We start from the raw sequence: 18,625 nt of genomic DNA, 5'->3' as shown, positions 1-18,625 counted from the left end.
ACAAAATCACTTCCTGTCAGTTGCTTTCGGGAAAAACTGTCCAAATAAATAATTTAGACAGTGAACAGAAAGTGAAAAGTCAGGCCTGCACTGCTGCAAACCTTCCTGCAGTTTTCCTCCATTACCATCTTTCATAAATAGATACTTGTCAGAGAATGAAGCAAATATGCTCTACATGTGTTTGTGACATAACCTGTGTCCTCATCTTCAAGGTTTTGCACATCTCTGTCCCAACCAAATCTTTATTCTTGTTTCTAATTATATGCTACATTAGACCTTTGGATCCACAAGTGATGCCAGCGTCACTAAGCTCAAAACTCCCTCATTCATATCTTTGTACCTTCTGCCATTGTTATTCCTTATGCCTGGAATGACCTGCAACAGTCATTCAATCCAGTTTTTCATTCAAATTCATACTGAAAATCTACTTATTTTCCAAGGCCTAGAAATGTTGACCCACATGATTATAATGCCAACACTTCCTTAATGTATTTTAAAAAATGATCTAAGTTATCTTCACCCTCCCAGTCTCCCATTAAGTTCTTATTTGACCTTTGTCCATCTTTCAGACAGTAAGATCCTAAGGCTGGAACCAGACATCTGGGTCTTGTATAATTCTGATCTCAGTGTCACTGCTTAACAAATAACAATGCTAACTATGAAAATCCAAACGGTAGCTTAATAATAGTTTGCTGCGTGGGATGATCTGAGAGATTTAGACTGACACTGACTGGTTATGAGTTTTATTTATGGTGAGTTTTTAAATGTTAGATACTGTTAGATTTGTGAAATTCTTCATATTAAAGATATAATATTTTTGTTTGAATTATATTTGTACAGGTGCATAGTTTTAAAAGGTACTTTTAATAGATCTAAATTAATAATTTTTGTGAACAGCTGAAAACCATTTCCTTCTATATGTATTTGTCTTATCATAAACTGCTGAAGTACATATTTTTTTTTTTTTATGGACCACGTATTGCATAAAGACGACTATGAAAATGAACGAGAAAGGACTGTGTTTTTATAGTCATTAATGGGATGAACTTCTATGATGGATGAATAAGGTTATTTCAGAATTTCTGATTGTCCTTTGGATAGATTTACATGATATTATACCACTGAAAAAATACATAAAATAATAAAAATAAAAGAACAAAAGGTCCTTGCCAAATAACTTAAAATCTAAAGACAAAAATCGGTTCAGTACAGATTAATGGCCAAGAAGCAGCTTGTATAAATAAAAAAGTAAATTCACCAAAAATGTTAGACGCATACTGTTATGAGTACTACCTTAGATTGTTTGGTCCATTCTACAATTCAATAACAGTAATTTTTATCATGCAGAAGTGCATTAGCCTAAGTGCTCATAGCTAGTGAAATTAAGATTGCAAGACTGGTTTTTGAATGTTATGATTCCTGATGTCAGATTTGTGTCCATTTATTCTTTTGCGTAGAGACTGTCCGGTTTGGCCAATTTACATGGCACAGGGGCATTGCTGGCATATGATGGCATATATATCACACTGGTAGATGTGCAGGTGAATGAGCCCCGGATGGCGTGGCTGATGTGGTCAGGTCCTATGATGGTGTCCCTTGAATATATATGTGGACAGAGTTGTCACCGGGGTTTGTAGCAGGGTTTGGTCCCTGCGTTGGTGTTTTTGTTGTGTGGTATGTAGTTGCTGGTGAAGACGACCCCTCACTCTCACAGTCCTTGCTTACAGACAGCCCCCCAACCTGAAGCAAATATTCACCATCATGTGTCAGCAATGCCCCTCTGAAGTTTAAAGACTGGGAGTGGTTGGGTCATTACAAAACCTAAACTTAATTTCCCCAATACTAATTTCTCCCTACTGTTACTCACACCTTCTTGTCAACTGTCTGTAATGGGCCACTCCCTTACCACTTCAAAAGTTATTTCTTCTCCCTTGGTATCCTGCTGCTAATTGATTTATCTCGTTTGACTGACCTAACACTTGGTAAAGCAACCCACATCCTTCCATATATTTACACCTGCTCCTGTATCTTTTACCTCATATATCTGATGAAGTGGGTTATAGCCCACAAAAGCTTATGCCCAAATAAATTTGTTAGTCTCTAACGTGCCACAAGGACTCCTCGTTTTTTTTATCCAAGAAGACAGCTATGCAAAGAAGTAAATTAAAAGACCTAGCATACTTAGGTCAAACTGATGGTTTATCTTAGAGACACACTAAAGAGCACCATGCTGGGAAGTTTACAGTAGAAACAAAAAAACTTCCATAATGAGGGATGATCATTGCTCCCACTAGCTTTTTGTCACATTTTTGGCTCCAATTCAGCAAAGCATTTACACATGTACTTAATTTTAAATAACTGATTAGTCCCAATTACGTTAATGGGATTACTCTTGTGATGGGACCTATCAATGATTTCAATTTGTATAAACTCTCCCAAAATTTAAAAATACATTTTGGGACATTATCCCAAGAGGGACCCAATGCGTCTCTCCTAGTTGCAGCTGGTCAGTTTTCATTTTTTTCTGGTACTTTGGATACTTCATCAAATCTCCTTCATTCATCTCCTGTTCAAATTAATAATTCCAGTCCATAAAATTTCACCCACACAAATTCTACTCTCTCAAACAATTTTTATTACCTTCCTCTGGGGATCTTCAAAATATCAACTTAATATGTTACTCCTGGGGGAATTCTGCGCTACTGTGCAATGCAGAATTTTGCAGAAATTAATGTTTTTGCGCATCATTTCCTTTCCATTAAATTAGGCTTGAATAAAGACTGGGAGTGGATGTGTCATTACACAAAGTAAAATTATTTCCCCATGTTTATTCCCCCCCGCACTGTTCCTCACACATTCTTGTCAATTGCTGGAAATGGCCCACCTTGATTATCACTACAAAAGGTTTTTTTTCCTCTCCTGCTGGTAATAGTTCACCTTACCTGATCACTCTCGTTACAGTGCGTATGGTAACACCCATTGTTTCATGTTCTCTGTGTATATAAAATTCCCCTACTGTATTTTCCACTGCATGCATCTGATGAAGTGAGCTGTAGCTCATGAAAGCTTATGCTCAAATAAATTTGTTAGCCTCTAAGGTGCCATGAGCAGTATAGGATTCCATCACCTTGAACCTTAACTTGGATATAAATATATAGCTGCCATCCCAGCTTACTTGGATTATCTTGTTGAGGTTCTCATACTCCTGCATTCTCACTAACGTCAACTATTATTGACATAGTATGAAATAGAATCTGTACAATGTACATAGTACTGAATATTTACAGCTAATGAACACACTGGTGGCTCTTTCAGAAAAAGGTGACATTGTTTATTAAATGTTCCTTGAATAAATAACCACTAAAGCATATTGTTGATCCACTTCAGAACATATATATCTTTCAATGTAATTACACATCCATTAACACAGGGATTCTCAACCTTCTTCTTTCTGAGGCCCCTCCAACATGCTATAAAAATTCCATGGCCCACCTGTGCCACAACAACTGTTTTTCTGCATATCCAGTAGATTAAAAGCCAAGGCCTGCATTAAGGGGGTAGCAAGCAAGCAAGGCAACGGCCTGGGGCCCCATACCACAGGAGGACCTGCAAAGCTAAACTGCTCGGGCTTTGGCTTTCAGCCCCAGGTAGCGGGGCTTAAGCTTCAGCTTTCTGCCCCGGGCCCCAGTGAGTCTAATGTCAGCTCTGCTCTCTGGTTTATTTTGGCAGACCCCCTGAAACCTGCTCACGGCCCCCCAGGGACTCCCCAGACTCCTGATTGAGAACCACAGCATTAAAACACCATTTTCTCCATAAATGTGTTATGCTGCCTATGCCAAACTATTGTATATGAGCTACTCTGTATATTGTTTAAAAATCATGATTAATCCACAGTCTCAGCTTTACCCGTATGTCTAGGAAAATTAAGGAACTATTAAGGAAATCATCAACTGGGAGCACCAAATTTACAAGCAATATTATAGAAATCCAATGGAATTTTAAAACATACACTGGCAACTTAGGAAACTATGAATTCTGCCAGTCTATACCTATCAAACTAAAAACTAAATTGTTGGTATACTATTAACATCACTATTGAGCTGCTGATGCATAGCAGCAACTGTGGATTCAATAACAAAAATTCTATCTTAATAGGATTTCCACTTGAAGTACATAATTCATTGATTTAGTTGTCTCATACAAATATAACAACTGCCATATTAAAATGGACCAACAGCCCGTCTAGTCCAAAAGCTTGTCTCAAATAGTAGCCAATACAAGATGCTTCAAAAAAGGCAGTAAAGCTCCACAGTGTAAGTGAAGTAGTTACACTGTAATATAGCAAAAAATTAATTTGGTTTTTAACCATTTGGGGGTCAATAAACTACTTAGAGTTGATACAAAAGAGTGAGTCCAGAAAGAGGGCGAAAGGCACTAGTGCTAAGGCCCTCCCTGGGCTATTCTTAGCAATAGGAGCTAGACACCATGGCACTTTGTGGGGATGCCACATAGCTCAAATTTAGTTCTCTGCTGACTGACCTGAGGCTTGCTGGCTGCAGAAGTAGAGAAAGAATGAACTAGGCTGGGGAAAATGAGAGCATATGAAAGCAAATGTGGGAACAGGAACACTTTGATGTTGCCAGCTGGGCCCTGCTTAGCTGCGTAAGCAGCTCAGAATCTTATACTAGGTTGAGTCCCCGTCTTCATTCCAAAGAGGCATAGCTTGTCCCATAGTTTAGGGACAAAGCTAAAGGGAGAGGGGGAAGGAAACAATGTCAAAAAAGTCCTCAAAAAAACTTGGAGAGCTGCTGAGGAAACCTCTGCCTTCGAGCACAGAAGCAGACAGGGGCATAATGTCAGTGCAGTTCACTTTACATACCTTTAGAGACCACAGACAAACACTGTACTGGGGGAGGAGAACTATTATCTGTCTTTGACACTTGAAAAATGCTGAAAATCCCAGCCAGTTCTAAGCCTGATGGAAAAGAGGACCCCATGAGAGAGAATTAACAACCACAATATATCCGTATGGGAGAATGCTGTCTATGGATATGTCTATACCACAGCTCGAAGCGTGCTTCTGAGAGCAGGAAGACAGACATGCACTAATTCTTCTCAGGCTAAAAGGCTAAAAATATCAGCATAGCCTGTGTGTAGCATAGATGGACTATCTGGCTGAGTACAGCCCTACCTAGAGACCTTGGGTATGTACTCAGATTGCTAGCCTGAGCCGCCACCTGTGCTTCCCTGGCTATACTGCTATTTTTAGCATGCTAGCTCCAGCAGAGCTAGCATGTCTGTCTACCCATGCTGCAAAGCATGTTCCTAGTCCTAGCTACAGCAGACATACCCTTTGGTAGCTCCCCATCCTTCTAGCTTTTCTTTTTGATATTCTTATTTTATACCGAGAGCCCTACCAAATTCATGGCCCATTTTGGTCAATTTCACGGTCATGGGATTTTAAAAATTGTAAATTTCAGGATTTCAGATATTTAAATCTGAAATTTCACAGTGTTGTAACTGTAGGGGTCCTAACCCACATGGGAGTTGTGGGAGAGTCCCAAGGTTACTGTAGGGGAATCACAGCATTGCCACCCCTACTGCTGGTGGCAGTGCAGCCTTCAGAGATGGGTGGCCAGGGAGCAGCAGCTGCTGGCTGGGAGCCCAGCTCTGAAGGCAGCGCCACCACCAGCAGTAGCACAGAAGTAAGGATATCATGGTTTAGTATCGCCACCTTTACTTCTGTGCTGCTGCTGGTGGGGGAGTGCCTTCGGGACTGGGTGCCTGGCCAGCAGCTGCCGTGCTCTGGCCACCCAGCTCTGAAGGCAGTGCAGAAGAAAGAGTGGCAATACCATGACGCCCATACAATAACCTTGTGACCCTCCACCCCCCATGACCTTCTTTTGAATTGGGAACCCCTGTTTGAGAAATGCTGGTCTCCCCCATGAAATCTGTATAGTATAGGGCAAAAGTACACAAAAGACCATATTTCACAGTCCATGACACGTGTTTCATGGCCGTGAATTTGGTAGGGCCCTACTTGTACCCTAAGAAATATGAAAAGAGTGAAACCTTACTAAAACCCTAAATATTGGGAAGAAAACCTGACATTGCTTATCTCATTGGAAAACAATTCTCAGACATTAAACTATGTTGCTAACCACCCCTTACAACCATGAAGCTTGGCATGATTGCAAAAGGCACAAGGGTTTTTGACAACAGAAAAATCACGAGTCAGAATTTGGCATTTGTGGCTTAACCTCAACAAGAGTTTTAAAAAAGCAAACAGACCTTTAATTACCTTTCTAATAAAAAAAGAATGCAATAGCTTGTATGCAATCATTGCTTTTCGAAACTGATTTTCACCAGAAACATTTACTTCTCACTCAAGATGCTGTGCTTAGTTTTACATTTGTTAGAATTTCATTGCTCTTGTACTCTGATTATTCTAATACAATTTTTTCCAATAAAATATTAAAGAAATAATAGACTTCTTTTTTTTTTGGCTTGGAGATTGAACACTAAAGACAGTGAGGAAAGGTAGAGAGAAAACGACAACAGTGAGGATCCAGGAATCTGCCTCAAAGAACACATGCATAAGTCATGGGCCTGATTCAAAGGACATCCACTGACTTCAGTGAGCTTTGGATCAGGCTCTAAGAATACTGAGGGCTGAAGCCCTGCCAATCTGTTGGCAAATTAACAGATAAAGCAAATATTTTAGAAGTAATAGTTTGAGGATTTAGTTAGAGACTTTACTCTAAATAGTAAGCACATTCCATACTAAACACATTTCACACTCTAGTAAGGACCAAAGGTTCAGTGCTTTTGCATTAAAGAGGGTTTGGAAAAAGTAGTAGGATTAGACTTAGTTATTCTGGTAAATAAATTACCAAATAGCTTGTTAAAAATTAAGTTCTATTTAAATATTCTATGACGTCATAGGCTAGAAAAAGACTGACTATAATTGCTTCAGAAAGATGATAATCTACAGAGTTTGTCTCTGATATTGAACCTGTTGAAAAAAGAATGCAAAACCTATTACTTATATCACAAGAGTGCCCAAAAACTCCAATCAGAGTTGGGGCTCTATTGTGCTAGGTGCTTTACAAACACCAAGGTAGATAAGTTAAAAACTTGAAGAGCTTACAATTGATTACCAGTTTCTTGATACCATTTATTTAGAGAGTCATAACCTTGGTGGTGTAACTCATCCAAGTTTCTAGTCCTCTTAGTACAATTTTTCCACTAGTTGGCTTTCCCTAAACTCTGGTGTAATACGCCTTCAAAATCAGTAGAGCAGATTGTTATTCTTGACAGGTTTCAGAGTAACAGCCGTGTTAGTCTGTATTCGCAAAAAGAAAAGGAGGACTTATGGCACCTTAGAGACTAACCAATTTATTTGAGCATAAGCTTTCGTGAGCTACAGCTCACTTCATCGGATGCATACTGTGGAAATCGCAGAAGACATTATATACACAGACACCATGAAACAATACCTCCTCCCATTCTTACTGATTGTTCTGTGTGTTTCATATGGTACAAGTATAATATATTTTAAAAGCTTAAGTATAAAGATTATTTTAAAATCTACAAATGGAAAGGACTGCTTTTTAGAATCTGAAAAGGACCTAACCTCTGAAGGTTATAACCTCAAATTACTAGTCAAACTTTTATAAAGCCACACTGAAGAGGGAGGGGCAAGAGCTACATGCTAACACTGCTTCCCCCACTCATGTTCTTATCTACTTTTGACCCTGTCCAAAAATGCATCACTTGGAAATGAAATACACAGCCTTAAAAGTTACTTGGATTATTTTTTTTCCGGATGCCGTTGCTGAAACCACAACATCCTTGTTGTTGCACTGAACTGAGCACTGGAAACTTTGGAGAGGGTATAGTTGAGGTTTACAATGGCATCAACGTTTTATTTTCCATCTGGATGTGTTTTTCTGACTCAGAGAGCAAATAACCAACAGTAAGTATGTGATATTCTTACCCTGCTCCTAATACAGTACACACACGCCCAATCTGAACAGGTCCAAACTTACCCCCTCCCTTGTTTTTCCTTTATTGTTAGCTTAAGTAACAGCAAACTTCAGCCAAAGCTTGCTCCTGACCTTGGCAATTTCTAGAGTTGCTCCCTGTAGAACCCTTTCCTGCCCCTATTTTCCCTAGTTCCTCTGCCTTAGACCTGGTGTAGACTAGAAAATTAGGTCACCATAACTATGTTGCTCTGGGGTGTGAAAAATCCATACCCCTAGGTCGGCTTATCTATGCTGCTTAAGTCGCCATGTAAACAGAGCCAGGTCGACGGAAGACTTCTTCCATTGATCTAGCTTCCACCTCTTGGGGAGGCTGATTACCTATGCTAATGAGAGAATCCCTCCCATTGGTGTAGGTAGCATCTACACTGAAGCGCTGCAGCTGTGCTGCTGTAGCATTATAAGTGTAGACAAACCCTTAGTAAAGCACACCAAGTCCTTTTATTCTTCTGGGTTGGTGATAACAAAACTCTCCTAATCTGGTTGCCAGTGAGTCTGCAGAAATTGTCTGGCATTTTTATGCAGGGCCTTAGCAACTAACACCCTGTCACATATGTCAATTCAGCTGGTGGATTAGAGGAAGAAGAAAATTTTAATATTTCCATTATATTTATTAATATTGAATGGTGCACTGTTAACCTAGCTTATAAAAGCTTCAGAACCTAACCTCAACCACCAAGCAGCTCAACTGATGAAAAAGAACTAGATGGCTTTCAGATTTTACTATATGGATTTTGGAGTATTTGCTTCAACCAGTGCAAGCAAAAAATTGGAATCTTCTATCATATGAGATAAAATTTTATTAATTGTTGTTTTCAACCATCTATGATTGAGCTAAATGAGTCTGCAAGGAAGCAGATTGTTCTACAGTACCTATTATCCATTCTGGTATGTTGTTGTATCAGCATACATACAGTAGTACCACAGAGGCTAGAAATATTACATAAAACTCTGCAGGCCACTATTTACATGTGAACTTGGGACCCTACAATATGTGAACAATATGACACTACAATTGACTTAATTGGCAAAGTCTCTCCAAGCAAAGGCACATTGTATAAAATCTATTCATAACTTAGCAACAAGAGCTTATGCTCACTTATCAAACACAATCTCCAAACATGCCCTTTGCTCGACCCAGTCTATTAATATTTATTTACCTGCACCTAATACAGACTATGGCTTTTGGAGTTATAACCCCAAACATTTGGAATAATCTGCTTGTAATACTGAAATAGGAAAATGCAGAGCCTGATGTTATGAAACCTTTAATTTCTTATCTTCGGAAGCCTTACGAGTGCAAAAATCTAAGATTACGATAGCTGAATATTTCTTTCGACTATTTTAGACTGAGTGTCTTGCATTATATTGCTTGTATGACGTTGATTTATGTTCCAAGACTCTTTCACCTTACAAAAGCCAGTTGTTTATTCCAGGTGTTTATCCCTATAGCAGAAATATTTCAAAAATATATTTTAATTTGTATATATATTTTTAAGACTAAGAACAACCAGAAGAGACATACAGTTGCCAACTTATTATAGTCATGGAGATCTGAGGTGAACACTACATAAAACACTGTAATTTAGCCACTATCTTTTACAGGGAGTTCCACCAGACGCCAGCCTATTTCCATTGTGCTGATGAAGAATACACTCATTGCAGTAATAGGCAAAGTAGCCACATGGGCCTTGGTTCACATCTTCTCAAAACATTATGCCTTAGTACATGCCTCCGGGGTGAATGCTGCCTTTGGGACTGCAGGTCTGCATGCAGTCTTAAACCAGGCTCCAAAGCACCAAAATGTGGTGCACTGCTCAAGAGCCACCTGAAATGGGATACTATTCGAAGAAGACTGAGCAGGTGGCAGACTAATGGAGCTTTAGATTCTGAAGGGGAGGTGGTTCTGGACCCTCAAGCAAAACATTAATGCTTAGATGATGATCATGGCTGAGTAATAGTGGTGGTGGTGGTGGTGGTAGGTGGTTCTCTTTTCTGAAACCTGCGGCTGTTCTTAAAACAATTCCAGGGGTCTGTGGAGGGACGGAATTGGGCTGGGTAGGATCTCTGGTCCATCTGTGACCTGCTAAACCTCCTTTTGTTTGCAGGTATGTAAACACCAAAGGAGTGGCAATAGCACTCAAATCCTTGAGAGAGTGCAAGGATTCATCAGTGGACTTGCTGAAGAGCTTGAAGCAATCAAAAGGAAGGTCCTCAATGGTGTTCTGGACCTCCCTTGGGATTCCTGAGGATTGCAACCATAAGGCACAACACATGACAACCACTGCAGAAATAGAGCAACCTGCCATATTGGCCACATCTAACAAGGCCTGTAACAAAGTCCCTCACTAATAACTGACCTCTGCAATGCTCAAATTCCTCTTGATGTTTAGGAGGCAGAAGTTCAATAAGAGTTATATGTGCCATAGTTTGTGTGATAATACTTTGTGATGAGGCCCTGATAATTGCTGATTCTGAACTATAATGATGCAGAGGAGTAGCTCTTAAGACCAGAGAGAACCAGGCATTTTGGGCCTTTATCATGCGGGGTTACTTTAGAATGGTGTTGCCTGCTATACTTGTTCACAACACTGATGACCAAAGAATTAGGTATTGAGTGTGTGAACAGAAATTCAGAATCCTCAGCAGGAAAATAATACTTTTTATCTGCTCTTTCACATGTTGGAAGTCAGATGGCTGGGATTTGCCAAATGGTTTTGACAGATTCAAGTAAACCCTGGCTTAGCAGCAAGGCTACCTAATATAATGTGGCAGTTGGAGAATGTCAAGAAGTTTGTTAGGTCTCATGAAGGGGATGTGAAGGGAGTCAACAATCCTTTACATAAGCTCCTGGAACTGTTTAAAACCATCTGCACTGGTGGGGGGAGGGGGGTGGAAGAGACAATACTGGTGCTTCATTGGGTGAGGAGAAGGAGTAGATGCTACTTTGTGGTGTACCTTCCTCATCAGCCCTTTTACCTTGTTCCTAGAAAGATTCTTTCTGAGGTAGAGGCTGATGCAGAGGGATGGGAAGAGCAAGGATTGCTGGGGTGCTCCCCATGGGTAAAGCTAGGTGCTCCAGAAAACAGTTGTCAATAAGCAGCTTACAGGTCCCCATATGGCCTTTGAGGGGTGCCATAATGAAAAAGAGGGGGTACCCAGGACTGATCATATTAGACAGAATGAGGAGTGATGAAGCTGCCTGTGTCTTGGAGTTTCTCTCTCAGAAAAGATGTCAGAAGAGGTAGCTCTTGGCTGGTAATCGAGTGATTCTCTAATGGAAATCTGAGAGTCTGAAGAACTATTTTCCTCATAGTCCACGGGAGAAGCAGACAGGGGTGGTATTGAAGGAGGTTGCTTGTCTCTTTTAGCAGGTAACGAGGAGCCAGGCAGTGCCAGAGAATGGTGCGGTACCAGTGACAGACAAGGCCTCCAGTAGCAAGAGTATTTCCTTATCCATTACTAGAGGTGACTTCGGTTCATCCCAGACAAACAAGAGAATCTAAACTCCTGCAGTACAGGGTGAACATGCACAGAAACTTGGTGGGCCCCTGCAGAGAAAGGTGGTTCTGAGGGTGACGTTGGGTTTGACAGCATTAAGCAATCAATTTGTGACACAGAATTGGGTACCACAGGCAACATGGAAGCAGGCCGTGCGGTTGGTACCGCTGTCTTTGATGCAGAGTCCTTAGGATCCCTAGCTCCATGATCACACTTAAGTGGCACCAAGGCCGGTTTCATAAAGAGTGGTGCTGTGTACCTAGGGACTTAGAAGTGCCTGAAGCCTTAGCTGCGGGGCTCTTGGTACCAGGAGAGCTTGGAGCCCCAGCAGTACCTTTCCTGGGATACAAGGTCTCTGTGGTGACCTACTCTTCTTGGCACCAACTTTCTTTGAGGGGATCTTGAAGTCCTCTTTCTGGAAGTCTTGGTACCATCCTCTTGTTCTCTGTGAAGGTCTAGTCAGTGGATGAGCAGGCTGCAGAGGATGACAGAGCACTGTGCTCATTGGAAGACCACTGTACTTGGAAGGATATCAGGGACTGGGTCTGAGGCAGGTCAAAGGAAGCACTCCATCATGAGAAGCCTAAGCTTTATCTTCCTGTTCTTTCAAGACCTATTCTTAAATCCCAAACAAATTTTACACTTTGATGAGACGTGGGTGTCCCCTAAGCAGTGGATACAATAAGAGTGACCATCACTAACTGGGATAGAACCCTGGTAAATAAGGCAACATTTAGATCCAAGGGACTTAGCCATGCCATGAGGGGAAAAAATCCTTCGATGAAGCAAAGACTCCCAGAGGGTGGGAGAGGAACAAGAAGTCCCAAAGAAGCCTGCTCAATAAAAATAAAAAAAATCCTAAAACCACAGTAACTAGTAAAAATAACTAAAAGGGGGCTAACTGAAATCTAAAATAAGAAAATCTATAAACTATTCCCTAAAGAAAAAGCTAGTATGAAGCAGGCGTTGCAAGACATTCCATCTCAAGCTGAGGTGGCTGAGAAGGAATTGAGTGTCGTTTGTCCAACACTGCTCTACATACCTTCAGTATGGGGCAGGAGGATAGCCTGGGCAAATATGCGACTGAATGAGCACGGCTACCAAAAGTCTCCAGATGCACATCCACCTTAGATCAAAGTACAGCACCCATAGAGACATTACTTGAAGAATTAGTGAGAGCTCCCCATTTCGCAGTGAATTTTCCCTCAGAGAGCTTGGGAAAGTATTCAAGCGGACCTCATTTAAAAGGGAGTTCTACAGGAGGACATTTAACTCAAAGATCTGCCACTGACCTGGTCCCGTATGAATCTAGAAACAAAGTGCAAGCAACCACTGGGCTCATCATAAATGCTGAGCAGGAGGCAATCACTTAAGGCCTATTTTATGAATTATTTGATATACTATACTTTGAAATATATCTTGTGGCATAACACTACAGATCTCAAGGACTGGTATAATTAGAAGCAAAGCAAGGGGGTAGCAGTGTTCTATATTTTCAGTTTTGGATCAGCTTCCTGAGCAAACCTAATTAGGAGCACATTACAGTAATCTGATGTGATAAAAAGCATAACCATAGTGAGATCCATGTCTGAGAACTACAAGCAGGTTTCAAAAATAAACCGGAGAGGGTAAAAGTGACTCTTGACCACTGTGATAACATAGGCTTCTGTGCTAAGAAAACTACGAAGTTTTCAACTTCTGCATCTATCTCACCAGGAGGAGGATGTAAAACTTGAACAAGGGACACAGACACAATTAGATTTTTTCATTGCAAATTTTGCCCCCTTCAATGTAAAAATACTTGAAATCAAATTTCAGAAGAAAATTCAGAATTGTTTCCACATGAATTAATCCCTTTACGGCTGCATGGATGGTTATACTTAAGATCTTTCTATTTTGCCTGGTTTTATTTAGACACGAAACTTCTGTACTGTCATGGGCTTTCCTCCATCCCTGCCAAAACTATGATCTAAAGCTGTCCTGGGTGTAACAATCTCCAGTGGGAATATTCTTGTCAGAATACTTGTGTAGTCTGAATGATAACAATCTTGTTAATGCTGTAAAACTAGCAGGACTTTTTTTTCTTAAATAGAATGTTAATAAAGTCATGTTACAAGATCAGGGCTTGCAAGTGGTTGCACATGTTAGATATCTCAATTACTAAAATCTCACTAAAAATACTTCCTTTTCAGTCTGTAATTACACTGATTAAGCCAAAGGCCCTGAGGAGTACTAGATTCCACAATCATGGAATTTAAGTTTTGGTGCAGCTGTCTCAGAAATCCTCCTCCCACTTCAGTAATCTAGTTTTTCCTGGTGATTCACCCACCATCTCATTTTCTGTCTTTTCATCCTTGGGGCACACTCATTACCTGCTGCATGTGTTCCTTTTGCTCCCTCAAAAGTGGGAGCTCTATTGTTTTCAATGCATGGTTCAACTAGTTGGTAAGTACTACCTGATTTGTGATATATCAGTGCCTAGAATGCCATACAGTACTATAGATGTGGTCTCACCAGCACTGTGACATTGTGTATTTGCATATACAGTCCCAAACTGGCTTTTATTTACTTCTATGTTACCTAGAAAGCATATATCTACTATTCTCTATGCCCTCCCTCCACCTCTACTGAGAATTAAGTTTAATTAGCTTGCACTAGTAAACTAGCCTATCTTCATTCCAGAAGAAGCGAGAAGAGCTCCTCCTATGCCTAACCATTTTTATTCCTCCTCTCCTTTTTCCCCCCACTTCCCCTTTCAGCTCCCCTAGAGGTCTTCATGTTCCCTCTCCATTTTTCCCTTTTGACCCCACCATCCCCAGGGTTCCACGTTGTGACAATCTTCCCTTTGATAACAGATAGATAGATATACAGCTCATTCAAGTTAGCAATCTTGCTCCAGTCATGTACTTCTGGGGTCCTACTGGTTTTGGCACTACATCAACAGTAATCAGACCCTGGCTGACCTAAGATTCAAGGGACCAGTGCCCTTCTTCTTTCATAGCATTAGGCCAGTGCTGTTCTTGCACACAACACCTGCCCAACATTAACAGAGTGAAACTGACAAGGATCAAGGCACACTGTTCTGAAGCAAGACTTCTTTCACTCACTATGGAAAAGCCAAATGCCAATGATGCTGCCAGTTTCTGCCACACCCTGGCATTTCTTAAAGATCTTTCCACAAATATTGCCCAGGAATCTAAATACAATGAAATGTGCCCTATAAATACTACCAGCTAGATTATGATTAAAGATAAGGCTGGCCCTAATTTGCCTGAGGTCTGGAAATATCACAAATTAAGCCATAACAATAAAGTGATCGATAATATGCTCAATATACTACACTGATCTAAAAGGGTTGAAACTGTTTGAATTAGAGACCATGTAGTTACTCGAGGTCCAGGCTTATTTCTGGTTATTATTTTACATTGTTTCAAGTGCATGGTCCAGAGTATTCTTTTTTTTTTTTTAATGCAAATTTTTTGCTGTTCTTTAACTCTTCAGAGAATGGAGCCATTTGATTGTTTTGTTTTCCTAATTCTACCCCGATACAAACTCAGTCAAAAATCAGGTTTAGAATGATTTTTTAATTCTGTACTCCATTTCAAGTATCTTTATTCAGACTATTACAACACAATGTCATATATTATTGCCATATAATAATCATTTGTTGCTGAAATTTCTTTCCTTGCCTATGACACAAAAATGAAAATTTAGTTAGTGAAAGGAACAACCAAAAGTATACATATTTACAGTCCTATTAACTTGGCATTCAAATGGCAAAAACTTGAAAGTCAAACACACACAACATTATTAAAACTTGAAAACTAATGCAAACATTTTAAAGTGTATAAGAATCTGCTCTTTAATGAGAGATAGAAAGAGGATTTTGTAGCCAACATTTTATCCCAGAAGCTCCAAAGATGGCTATTTTATTTTATTCTTAAGGACAGCTACACAGTGCATGCTTACAAACACATCAACAAATCTCTTAATACTCATATGTTGATAACAATTCATGAGGAATGTCATTTCATAACAAAAATTTCCTATGCTAAACAAAAACAAGCAAGTTTTTAATGGAAGCGGCTTGACATATTCAACTGTTGTATCTGCTTTCAATAAATAGTGCGACCTTAGGCCAGGATCCTGCACATATTTATGCATTTGTTTAACTTTACTACCCCGAATGCTCCAGTTACTACTCACAGTAGTAAAATTAAGTACATGCAGAAGTGTTTGCAGAGGCAGGGTCTTGATGACTAATAACTACCCTGATAAGAGGAAGCTAATAATGGGTGTTTATATGCATCTATCACACTACAACAGGCAGCTCAGATTACCCCTTCTAACTTCTAAGAAGAATCCCTTTGAAGTTGTAAGAAGTTTGTTTTCATTTCAAATTATTTTAAGTATAAGAGGGAATTCCTAGCTGCTATTTTTGATTCCTTCTATATGCAAGGAGAACCTATACAGGGGTATATGAACATTTCAAAGTCTTATTTCATTTTAAGATATCTTCTTTATACACCGTTTATTGTGGTCTTAATATGGGTAGCCACATGTAAAATAAAATGTCAGGATAAGCCTAAAAACATAAAACTAAAATATGATTTCCCCAAAATCAACACAACATACTCTAGAATGTAGGCTACCTTGAATATTGATGTTTGTCAGGGCTAAATATTCTGTACCTCATGCCTTGTGCTTTACAACATATTCAAGATGGTTTTATTATAGTCTAATATATCCCTCCTGTGCTATTGCTTACTTAATTTTTTTTTTAATTTTTCTATATGGTTTCTCCTTCCCACACACTGTCTACCATATACAGTGTTCTTTCTTCTTCTGTTTCAATTTGTTTCTACTTCCCAAGACATGTTAGCTTGACTCACGTTTGGAAGTGAAATTAACATGAGAATTCTGCTCCTGAAAACGTGCTTCAGTGAGCAGGAGTCCTGTTTTAATCGATTCTACAAATGCCTTCATACAGAAGCAGAGCACACAGGTTCAGTAGGCAAATGAAGCTCATACACAGAGACGTATTTTCATACGAGTTTTCAGGTATGCAACCATTCATTTTCATTAGAACAAAGTTACAACACTCAAATTAAAAAATTACATAAAGGTAAGACAAGCATCTGCCGAACAAACTTGAAAGTATTCCTTTAAAGTTCTTGTATACAATACGGAGTATTTCACAAGTATACAAAGCTCTGAGAAAACACAGCCATTAACAGAGACAGCCGCAGGTGAGATACTGTGGGAAAACTGCCCAGTATTTCCCAGAATGCACTCCCTTAAAAGGTTAGGCAGTGCTAAGTTGGACACAAAAATAACTGTGCTAGAAAAAAAGCTGCTGTGTAGACACAGATAAAAACTCAACCCATTAAACTCAACCCGTTAAAGCTGAATTTTCCAAAGTGCTGGGTATGAACTGCTTTGGGGAGGAGGCAGAATAGTGGCTCACAATGCAAGGTTAAATGGAGGGTGAGAAATATTTTATTTTTCCTAACGAGGAGCTCTTTGTAATGTGCACGGGACCTAAAAGTCTGCATAGCCTCTGCCGCTATTAAGATTTCACAATTTTGTAAGTTTTCACAATTACTATTCAGAAACTTGGAATGGCCATGAAACCAACAAAAATCATACTAATTACTCTGCTGCTGCCTGAGAAAACTATGAGTGTCAGCAGAGGCAGGTAGTGGAGGTAATCACCGGAGAGAAGGACTTGAACCACAGAGGTTGGGATAACAGAGTAAAGCAGAAGATTCTCTTCCAGTCACTACTGCAAGCAGCTAAGAGCAGAAGAAAGGCTACAGTGATGAAGACCTCACAGTGGCCAAGATGTTTGTTATTATTCTTCTCCCTACCTAGGGGTGTGCACATATGCTTCAGTCACATTCACTCACAAGCACATGGCTAGCGCCTGAATGCATTGTTCAGAGATATACAGACAACTAAGTTATCCAGCACAATGGAGTAGTCCCACGGAGGATTAGATATGGTACTCAGCAGTTTTAATTGCACCACTTGAGTTCTGGTATCTGTGACATCCTGAATAAACCTTTTTCACATAACAATCACTCTATATCTGAACTCTCAGTCCTCATCCTGCACACCTTCACTAGAAGAGCCTGAGAGCTTAAATTCATAACTTTGCTAGACACTAAAAATCATGGTCTTAATAAAGATACTTGACTGATGACTTATTACAACAATCTGTAACGCACTAAGCCCCCTTTTTTGTCCTATGACTAAAGCTGCGAGTCCCTCATGGAGGTCACAGATTCCGTGACTTTCCGGGACCTCTGGGACTTTTGCAGCGGCGGGCGAGTCTCAGTTCCCAGCCAACGGGAGCTGCGGGACTGGCGCTCAGGGCAGAGGCAGCACACAGAGCCCCCTGGCCGCAATTCCACCTAGGAGCTGAAGGACATGTCCCCGCTTCTGGGGAGCTGCGGGGAGCCTACCAGCCCCGCCAAACCTTTTCCCCCAGCCCCCACCGCCAGCACCAGTGTGAGTCCTGGGCCGCATGCTGCCACGCACCCTCGGCACCTCCGGGCCACCCCCCCCCCCCCGAGCACCTCAGAACCCCCATCTGCCCCCACACCCCCAGAGCACCCAAGATTTAGTCAGGGATATATAGTACAAGTCATGGACAGGTCATGCGCTGTGAATTATTGTTTACTGCCCGTGAGCGGTCCATGACTTTTACTAAAAATACCTGTGACTAAAACGTAGCCCTACCCATGACCCCAGGAGTGTTAATGGGCCACTTCACCTTGAATGTTCCCTTAGAATGTGTTTACCACCGATGTTAACAATCTGTTCCACCTTGCATTTAGCTGTGACACTCTGGGTACCTTTCCCAGACCTGAGGAAGAGCTCTGTGGAGCTCAAAAGCTTGTCTCTCTCACCAACAGAGGTTGGTCCAGTAAAAGATATTACCTCATTCACCTTGCACCTCTAATCTTCTGGGACCAAAATGGCTACAACAACACTGCAAATCATTGAATAATCATTCTGAGAAGCCAGAGTGATTTAAAACAGTTTGAAAAAATGCTGGAGACCAAAAATAATTA

General features: G+C 40.5%; 1 protein-coding gene across 2 annotated transcripts in view; it reads right to left on the bottom strand.

The window, feature by feature from the left end:
- The window catches only part of CDK17 (cyclin dependent kinase 17), a 177,752-nt gene that overhangs the window by 68,321 nt on the left and 90,806 nt on the right, over positions 1 to 18,625 (bottom strand). The window lies entirely within an intron of this gene.

Source organism: Chelonia mydas, chromosome 1 (assembly GCF_015237465.2).
Source record: "Chelonia mydas isolate rCheMyd1 chromosome 1, rCheMyd1.pri.v2, whole genome shotgun sequence".
Taxonomy (NCBI): domain Eukaryota; kingdom Metazoa; phylum Chordata; order Testudines; family Cheloniidae; genus Chelonia; species Chelonia mydas.
This window is presented reverse-complemented; position numbering and strand designations above follow the sequence as displayed.